The sequence below is a fragment of the Lasioglossum baleicum genome, unplaced genomic scaffold, assembly GCF_051020765.1.
Source record: "Lasioglossum baleicum unplaced genomic scaffold, iyLasBale1 scaffold0985, whole genome shotgun sequence".
NCBI lineage: Eukaryota > Metazoa > Arthropoda > Insecta > Hymenoptera > Halictidae > Lasioglossum > Lasioglossum baleicum.
In genome coordinates, this window is record NW_027470044.1 from 38,071 (window position 1) to 47,426 (window position 9,356).

Sequence of the window (9,356 nt, forward strand, 5' to 3'; positions counted from 1 at the left end):
ATAAAAAGGCTTCTTCTTTCCATATTTTTAATGATTTTAATAATTGCTATAATCAAAGATTTCAGAGTCATATTTTGCGCTGTAATCATATGTAACTATAGTTGTTTGTTATAAAATCATCTCCGGGCATCAAATGATATTATTGTCACAAAACGCGATAATAAGTGGTCATAATCAAATTATTATTATTATGGTTGTTGTTGTCATCGTTATTATAGTTGTAGAATTATTTATATATACTATAGACGAGTAGAGTTACTTCGTGAAGGTCGCGCGTAATTCGCGTACATTAGTCCCGAATTCAGTGGTCGATGACCGGGAATGGATTAGAAACCATGTCGATGTCAACTTCGGATATTACGCGATATTACGCGACATTACGGTCCGACGAGCGAGGGAGAAAAGAAAGGAGATAGTAAACGGGATAGAAGAGAAGGAGAAAGAAAAGAAGAAAGAAAAGGAGGAAGAAAAAAGGAGGAAAGAGGAAACGTAGAATATAGTCGGCGATACGTGAATGGTGTTTATGCTCGGCTCGCGGAATAGGCGATGAGGTAATGTTTCTATCGGCTGCTCGCATTGTCCCATATAAATCACGGGAGGAATGGCCAGGTGTATGGGTATGGCCGATGAAAAAAAGATCGATACGCTTATGTTAATACAGGAACAGAATTATGTTAGTGGGTCCCGAGGAGAGGAGTTTTCGATTAACGTTATCAATCGTGTCATTCGTCATCCTTATGACGAATTAACGAATCATCCTCGCGACCAAACTTCCGTTTTCAACACACTGAAATGAAATTGCGCTATGTTAACTTATATCAAACACAAGAATGAAGAAAACATTCGATTCGAGCAAAATACTTGGTAATCTATTAAATATAATTGATTCGTTTAGCAGATTCTATGAAATGGAATGTTCGCTGGAAAAATCGAATGAGATATTAATCAGAGAATCCATGGGTCTGCCAACGAAGCTGGTCATTATGGGTCACCAAGAGAAAACACGGGAGAAGATATAGCGAGAAGAAATACAAAATTACATTCCAATTCTGCACATGTGTGGGAGAGAACTAATAACGAAAATTGCGGATCATTCGGCAATAAACGACTTGTTGGGTCATATTACATTACCAACCGCGTGATATTTCAATAATATCGACGATAATTAAAGAAAGTACAAGATGTATATTGTTTATCATTCCTTTTAAAACATACAGTATTTTCACGATACATACACGTTGGAGCGTACTGCTGAACAATACGAAATCGTTCGTTTTTAAACAAAGAAAACGAGAACCGAGTATAGAAGTAACATCTTACAGAAGATTTCACAATCGTCATCATGCATGTTACTTGCAATTACTGATTTTGTAAACTATTTTTTATCGGCCATTGCTGCATACATAAATATTCTTTCACCGCATTAATTACGTAAAATAATTAACATCTAATTCTTAGAGAATGGAGATGTAGTCGAAGATGGAATTTCTTTGAGAAAACTTCACAATGGTCGTTATCTAACTAACGAGAATGTTGACCACTAGCAGTTTATATTGGTAAACGGCAGTACCTAATTACAACGGACATCAATGAACTTTCAAGCAGAAAATGAAGATTACTGAAACTCTGTGAGTTTTCTTTGTTCGCATCTGTGTGGAGAAGATAGATGATCGCTCGGTTCGATAGAAGGACAAAACGAACAATCTTTAACGTTTAATGACAATGAAATATTCGAAAAGCGATAAGCTTGCAAGTAGAAGGAAAGAAAATGACGTTAATCATTAAGGAGGAGCGCAGACTTGAATGAAAAGTGCTCCTATATGTATTTACCTGTGTAGCAACCAAAAATATGCAAGAATGAAAGAGATTCGCTTCGAAAACAGATAACAAAGAAAAATCTTTCTGTTTATTTTGTAATATATTAATATGATCAGATGAATACGGACATTCCGTACAATAACTTTTCCTCTATATTTCGGAGTATTACGTTAACGTTATGAGGAATGCTGCATATTTTACTAGATTAGGACTAATTCTCCTCATTACTCAGACGAATACGCGTCCTTTGGTCAAGATGACTGCTAAGGAATTTATGTTCGGTTACGAATTCGGTTTAGTTAGTTACCGTTGGGAACAAATTAATGCCGCCTTGGATCAAATTCGATAAGCTGGGTCTCATCGGCAGAGCGAGTGTCAATTCCACAACTTCGTTTACTCGATTCTTCCAAAAACTGCAAGATAATTATGATAATCCCAAAAATAAAATATCGCTGCTTTCTTTCTTTCTTTTCGATTTCGTAAAGAAATCGAAACTCAACTATATATTTACATACTACCGAGATTTTAATACGACTTCTTTTTACACCCAGATTTACGACTTCGAGAATGATTATGTAACCGTTTACACCGGCGAAAAGGACGTACGTCGCACAGGTCTAATTGAAAAGTTTAAACGGCAAAGTAGATCTATAGCAATGAACAGAAAAGTGTGCGAATGTGAACGGAGCTAGTGATAGAGTAACCGAACGATATTATATTATTCCTTAGGAAAAGTCTGTGTCGCAATGCCCACATGGTATGTCGCACTTTAGCACACGCCACATACCAAGCAACAAAGAATCTCGTATTCCAATGATTTCACAATGTCCCGAAAAGTCCTCGTGCTATTATCAATTATCACCAATAATCGACTTCAATTATCAATTTCGAAATAACGATCCATATGAAATATTGCAATAATATACGTGCAATAAATATTAAAAAATCTTTATTACGAAAAGATGTTTTGCAAACTAGAACTGGAGAGACAACAATGAATGGGCTGCACACCTACGAATACAAATCCTTCGAAAACATAATGGATAACGGTGTCTATAACCCAGAGAACAAGTGTCTCTGTCGGTATGGACACTGCTTGAAAGTTGGTTTGATCTATGTCACCTATTGTTATTACGGTAAGGCGATTTAAGCCATAAAAATAAATATTAAAAATAACATAAAGCACATAGAAGTATAATATAACGCAGATAAATAACATATCGCAATAACCATTGACATTAACACTAGATTTACGGACGTTTTTAAATACCTATCTTTATTGAGACCCGTCAGATTTACGGGTAAAGAAAACTACGTACTTTCTTGAAAAATAAGACAATGAGATTAATTTATATACAATTACGACATTAGCAAACTTAATATTAGTTGATTAAATCTATTAATATCGTATAATTGGAGATACTAACCCGTCAAATTGACGTGTCCAGTAAACCTAGTGTTAAAAACATAAAATTAGAGACAGAAATTTTGTACGTTTACGTAGGTCAATTTACCTTTGCAATCATGCAGGATTTCATCGTACTGTCGAATCCACACTTCTACAAGAGGATCCAAGCATTTCGGTTGCTGTCAAAGGTTTAAATCCAGGGAACGATATTCACGAATCGTTTGCTTATATTCACCTAAACTCAGGTCTACCGGTAAAACTTGGCTTCCGTTTTCAAATAAATATGGCTTTACAAGATATCGGGCACATGGCTAGGGTAGAAAGATTCGAAAATCTTGTTTTACCGTTGCTGTGGTTTGAAGTCGTAAGTATTGAAATATACCGAATTGCGATTAAATTATGTAAATCATATTATAAATTTAATTCTAAGGAGTATCTAATTTTTAAAACATTTGTTTTTTTTTCTTTTTTTAGGAAATGTATGAATAACCAATATCGATGCTTACTCGTTTCTGATTTTACTTAAATTTCTTACCAATTCTGCAAGATGTCCTGATTTATTTCTTGTTCTTGGTTATCATTGTACCTATAGCGCTTGGGGTTCACAAGACCTTTTTGTATCAGTCAAAAGGATCGCTATCACCTCGACAGTGGTTGGATTTTCGAATACCAAATAAAAAATTACCATTTTTTAACAATAGCCAGATATCGTCTTTAAAACAAGAAATTGTCCAACTATTAACGCACGATTAGATTTCTAAATAGAGGCTATTCCCCACGTAAAACTAAAACTCAGAACCAATGGAGCGCAACGGATCATTTTAGATTTCGAGATATTGCAATCGATACGGCATGTGAAAAAGTACTGTTAGAATCTGTGTTTTCCATTTAATACGAATTGTATTCAAGTACAATTATAACATAGTAAGCAGTGACATCTTACTCTAAATTTTCTGGTTATAGTACATATGTCAATGCAAGCGGTGCTAATTCAGAAACAATGATGTTTCTACTACTACATATATAATACGCATATAATATGTATTGTTATTAAAAAACATTTATTTAAACAGATTTTTATAATAGCGAGAGCTTAAATTCTTATTTTAGTTATAATACTTCGAATTTATATAGTTCGCGCAAACATCTGTACGTCTCAAGAGAAAGGAGAACGAAAAAGAGGATTCTATAATTATTAATGGTATTTTATATAAATAATTGATTGCATTAAGATTGACATTATAGACTGACACAGAGATTAAGTGATTTATAGTAGATATAAATATCAAAACAAAAACATGAAACAGTATATACAGTATATAATAAAAAATAGGAATTTTGAACTGAACCGTTTGTAATTGAAATTAAAATATAGATTTAAAAATGGTAACGGGGACGAATTTTCTGTAATTATTGTTTACTTAATTTGTACATTTAATATTTATTAGTACCATAATAGTATCTTCTTAATATAGAGAAGCTATTATGTATATTAAGTAGAGCTGTTAAAAGTATTGTATCCTATAGAAAACATTAAATACATTGCGGTTATAATTTACCATCCATCTGGCTTTATCTATTGTAACGGAAGCTTTAATGTATTTAGATAACTTTATTATAAGATATAATTCACACCACATATTTATATCTAATAATGATAGTTTGTGAACAATGTATTTATTCAGTAATTTCACGTTATTGCGTTAATTTTGAGTAAATGAAATAGTTATTTTTAACATGAATGATTTGTGTTCTAAAGAATGCTCTTAATTCGAAACCTAGAATTACAATCTTTCTTTAAATATAATTAAATATACTGTGTACTTTCTTATGTTAGATTTTCTATCTGTAAATATTTTAAATAGACTATTAATTTAAAACTTCCAATACATGTAATATTTTCATTGGTTATGAGTTTCGAGAATCTCTATATGACGTAAAGAGTAATATCAGAATTAACGAATTTATAAATAATTGTAGGAAGATAAGAAAAATTATAAAATTTGTACAAGATATAATATGTTGACACACAGAAAACAAACAAAAGAACGAAAAACGAAGAGTATGTTAGAACTCTAATTTATAAGTTGTTAACTCAGAATATTTTTTTTAAATTTCACCAATCTTGCCATAACTATATATTTAATTAATGGCTATAGTTAACTAAGGAAACGGTATTCTTATGGTATGCAAATTAATATGTTCCTATAATGCGTATTTCCATATTATTTAACCCTAAAATGATAAAAAAAAATACACCTTTAGCTGATTGTATACACGAGTTCTGTTTCCTTTATTTTATATTCTATATAATATTACAAACAATTATTATATTCTTTGCGTAAGTATTGTAGTTCTTGCCAGTGAAATGATTATGATATAAATATTTCTAAGTATTGCTCAATAAATAATATTTATAACAAAGTTTATTATTTTTCTGTTCAAAGTTAAAGAATATTTAATAAATTCCTTTTCTTCAAATCGCAAAAGGCAAGTTAAAAATGAAGTTAATATCATAACATATTACATACTAAATAAAATTATAAATTATATTTTATAAAGTTTTCATGTATATGTGCAAAAAAATGTTGAATCTTTATTTCTATATATAAATAATCAGATACTTATGCAGGTATAAAAATTTCTGATAAAAAAAAGCAATAATTACATTTCAAAATTCCGATCTTTAATCTACATGTTTGTACTTAATTATTAATGGTTGCTTAGATATAAAATAGTTTGAATAATCTGTATAATGAATAAACTACGATTCCATGTTTATATATATATATATATCTCAATCTTACAATATATACAATCTTTTTTTTAATGGTTACTATATTGTTTGTAAATAGACACTTCTAAAAAAAGAAACACTTATTTCGTGTCATATATTTCCGAACAAAGTGTTGTATTCTCTCTTTATCTGAAATAATTACTTATTAATTCAGATTTAATAATTTGATTTAAAAACTTTTTTAAATTATACTTTACCAAATATTTTTGGAGCAAAAATATGATGCATCTCTCTACATGTTGAAAATGTCGTTTGATCAGGAATACGATCAGGTGGATAATAATTCATTAAATACGATTTTTTAATTTCTACAATCTTAAACTGAGTTGCTTTATCTGCAGATACAAGTATCTTCTTATCTTCTCCTATGTGATGATTCAAACGGCTCTTTTTATCACATTTTTCTTCTAATAATTTTTTTGCTTCTCTGTGTTCAGTTACTGTAGCTTCTTCTTTAGACTTTTCTTCTTTTACCATATCTTTTATTATTGTTTACTGCGGAATATATTTTTTTATTTTTAACATGCTCAGTTTCAATATTAACATTTCCAATTTTATTATTTTTATTAACAAAAATCTCATTTACGCTAAACTGATTAATAGTGGAATCTTCTTTCACATTAATCGTAGGAAACTTTTCTTCGTTAAGTTTCTCCTTTTTATTTGATACCATATCTGAATTATTTTCAAATAAATCTACAGTTCTACGTTTCTTTTTATCGTGGTGTTTTGATTCTATTGAGATCTTAATATTTATACTATCATTATTTTCCGCAACTGTAACAACGGGCCCCGATTTCTCAGATTGTAAAATTTATCCATAAACTGATTTCTTTGCAAGAGATTCTTTTTTATCTCTGCAATTTTTTTCCACACTCCTTCAAAGATGTTTGTGATTTTTTGTTGTGTAATACTATTTCATTTTCCTCATGAATTTTTCGTGCACAAATGAAACCACTTGATATTTGAAAATCAGTAACTTTATATTATCTTGCTTTTAATGTATGTTTCTTATTATTATTGTTAGATTTATTTTCCAACAACAGTTCATTCTTTTTAAGTTCTATTCTGCAGTCTTAAATGTGGGGCACGATATATTCTTATTTGTTTGTTTATCTAACATACTTTGATCTTCCATACCTTGTACTAAATTATTTTCTTCTTCTATATTGCTACACTCATTAAAGTATTCTAATTGAACTTTCCGCTTATTAGTTGCATTAAAATCACGTAAATATTCATGCAATCTGTTAGTAACAGTATATTTCCGTATCGTAGAAATCTGTATTTTTAAAAAAATTCAATTGAAGTTACTGAACTATTATACGAACAGAAAATACTAAATTACATACCAATTTGTACATATCAAATTTGTATTTATTTACAATTTTACTATTGCACAGCACATTATGTTCATGTTCATATGCTATATTATGCACATTAGCCTCTTGAATTAGACCTTTAGATACAGAAATATTCTTTTCATAATTATCAACTAATAGTATTAAAATGTTCACGAACTTGAACAGCCAATCCATTTATTTTTACGTCTGTACTTTCTGCTGCGCGAACATGACATTGTTCCCATCTTCACGATTTTGTTTCCATGACTGAAATATCATCATGATGAAATAAATATTAAAATAATATATAAACTTAGCTTTAATATATATTTACCTCGTCGCTTTTATTATTTCTTCGAATAGTAAATAATTGTTTTTCAATTAATTCTTTAACATGTCGTTTATCATCAGCTGTAAGTCTTTCTCTTGAAACTAATTTTCCTTCATACTCATTTTCACTTTATATTCAGATCATTAAGGCTGAGGCAATTACAATCTTGTCAAAAATGTATGAAAGTATATTTATAAGATGTATTACTCACTCCTAATCGTACTCTGATAAAACAGTGCCATCTAGATTATTACTAGATTTAGTTTGAGATACTCGTGCTGTAGTTTGAGACAATTCAAATTGGGATATCCTTGATTGAACAATACTTTTGTCTTTAAATACATCGCATCTATTCTTGCATAATTGCGGACCATCTCCACAAAATATTTATAGAATACCGCATGTCTACATCTATGGAATGTATTAAACTTTGAAAGAAATATTTATAAAACATATAAGAATTCTTACTTCGTTTCAAGGCAATATGAAACAGTTTTTTCAAAATTTTCCATCTTAATTTCACGAGGTCTGAATCTTTTTTCGCTATTTCTTCTTTAATAAGAAATGCAATAGGTGCATATTCTTCATTACTAAAATAAATTCTACAAAATGCTGGTTGACCATCTCGGCTAGCACGACCAGATTCTTGATAATACGCTGCCATATTTTGAGGGATTTCCCAATGTATATACATAAAATTGCAATAAAATATCAATAAAAATGACACATATTTCTTATGAAATAAAGTAATATTTATCTAACAAATCCTTTTATCTACACCCATTCTGAAACTACAGGTTACCGCAATAACAGGTACATCACTAGATGTCCATTTACTTTGAACTTCATTACGTTCCTGATTTTTTAAACTTGTAGAAATAATTGTTTATATTTTACTGTTCACATTATTGCAATTATCTTCATGAATATTTAAGATACCTTCATAGTATGCTAAGGTAGGTATACCATAATTTGACAATTTTTGTGCAATTACTTCAATTGCTTCTTTTTTTCTACAATAAATAATACCACAACTTTTATTGACCTATAATTACTTTTATCTTTCTTCTTTTTGTTCAATTTAGAATATTTATACTCATGTATACATACTCACACTGATTTATTATAGATCATGACTTACTTTAGGAACAGATTTGTCTCGTGAACGAAGAGTTTCTATAATAAAATTTTTTAAACGATCAAAGGGCTTATCCAATAGTTCCAAAAATCGCACATCATAATAAAGAATAGAACGAAAAACAGGAACTGAAAATATTGTAGGATTTTTCATATTTAAGCACTGGAGTATATCATCTTTTACCTACAGATATAAATTTAATGTAATTACATTTCAAGGTAATGACATTTATTGTCAATACTTGAACTTGTAAAATACTTACTTCTTTTGCAGCAGTAGCTGATAATGTAATTATTGGCATATTGGGACATCATTTTTTAAATATTCCTAATTGTTTATAACTAGGCCTAAAATCGTGACCCCATTGACTCAAACAATGAGCTCCATCAACAACAAAATAAGATAATGCTTCTGCTTTCTATAATTTTATTATTATGCCCTGTAAAAAAATAATTCCAAAAGTTACACAATATTCATTACAATTATTATAAATAAATGATATACTTGAAAATGCTGTTGTG

The 9,356-nt window shown here is 29.8% G+C and overlaps 2 pseudogenes; one reads left to right on the forward strand and one right to left on the reverse strand.

Moving 5' to 3' along the window:
• The first annotated feature begins 601 nt into the window (after nucleotides 1-601).
• Nucleotides 602-3,979, forward strand: LOC143220450 (scavenger receptor class B member 1-like; annotated as a pseudogene).
• Nucleotides 3,980-6,087: 2,108 nt separating this feature from the next.
• LOC143220451 (ATP-dependent DNA helicase Q5-like) lies at nucleotides 6,088-9,274 on the reverse strand (annotated as a pseudogene).
• Nucleotides 9,275-9,356: the final 82 nt, after the last annotated feature.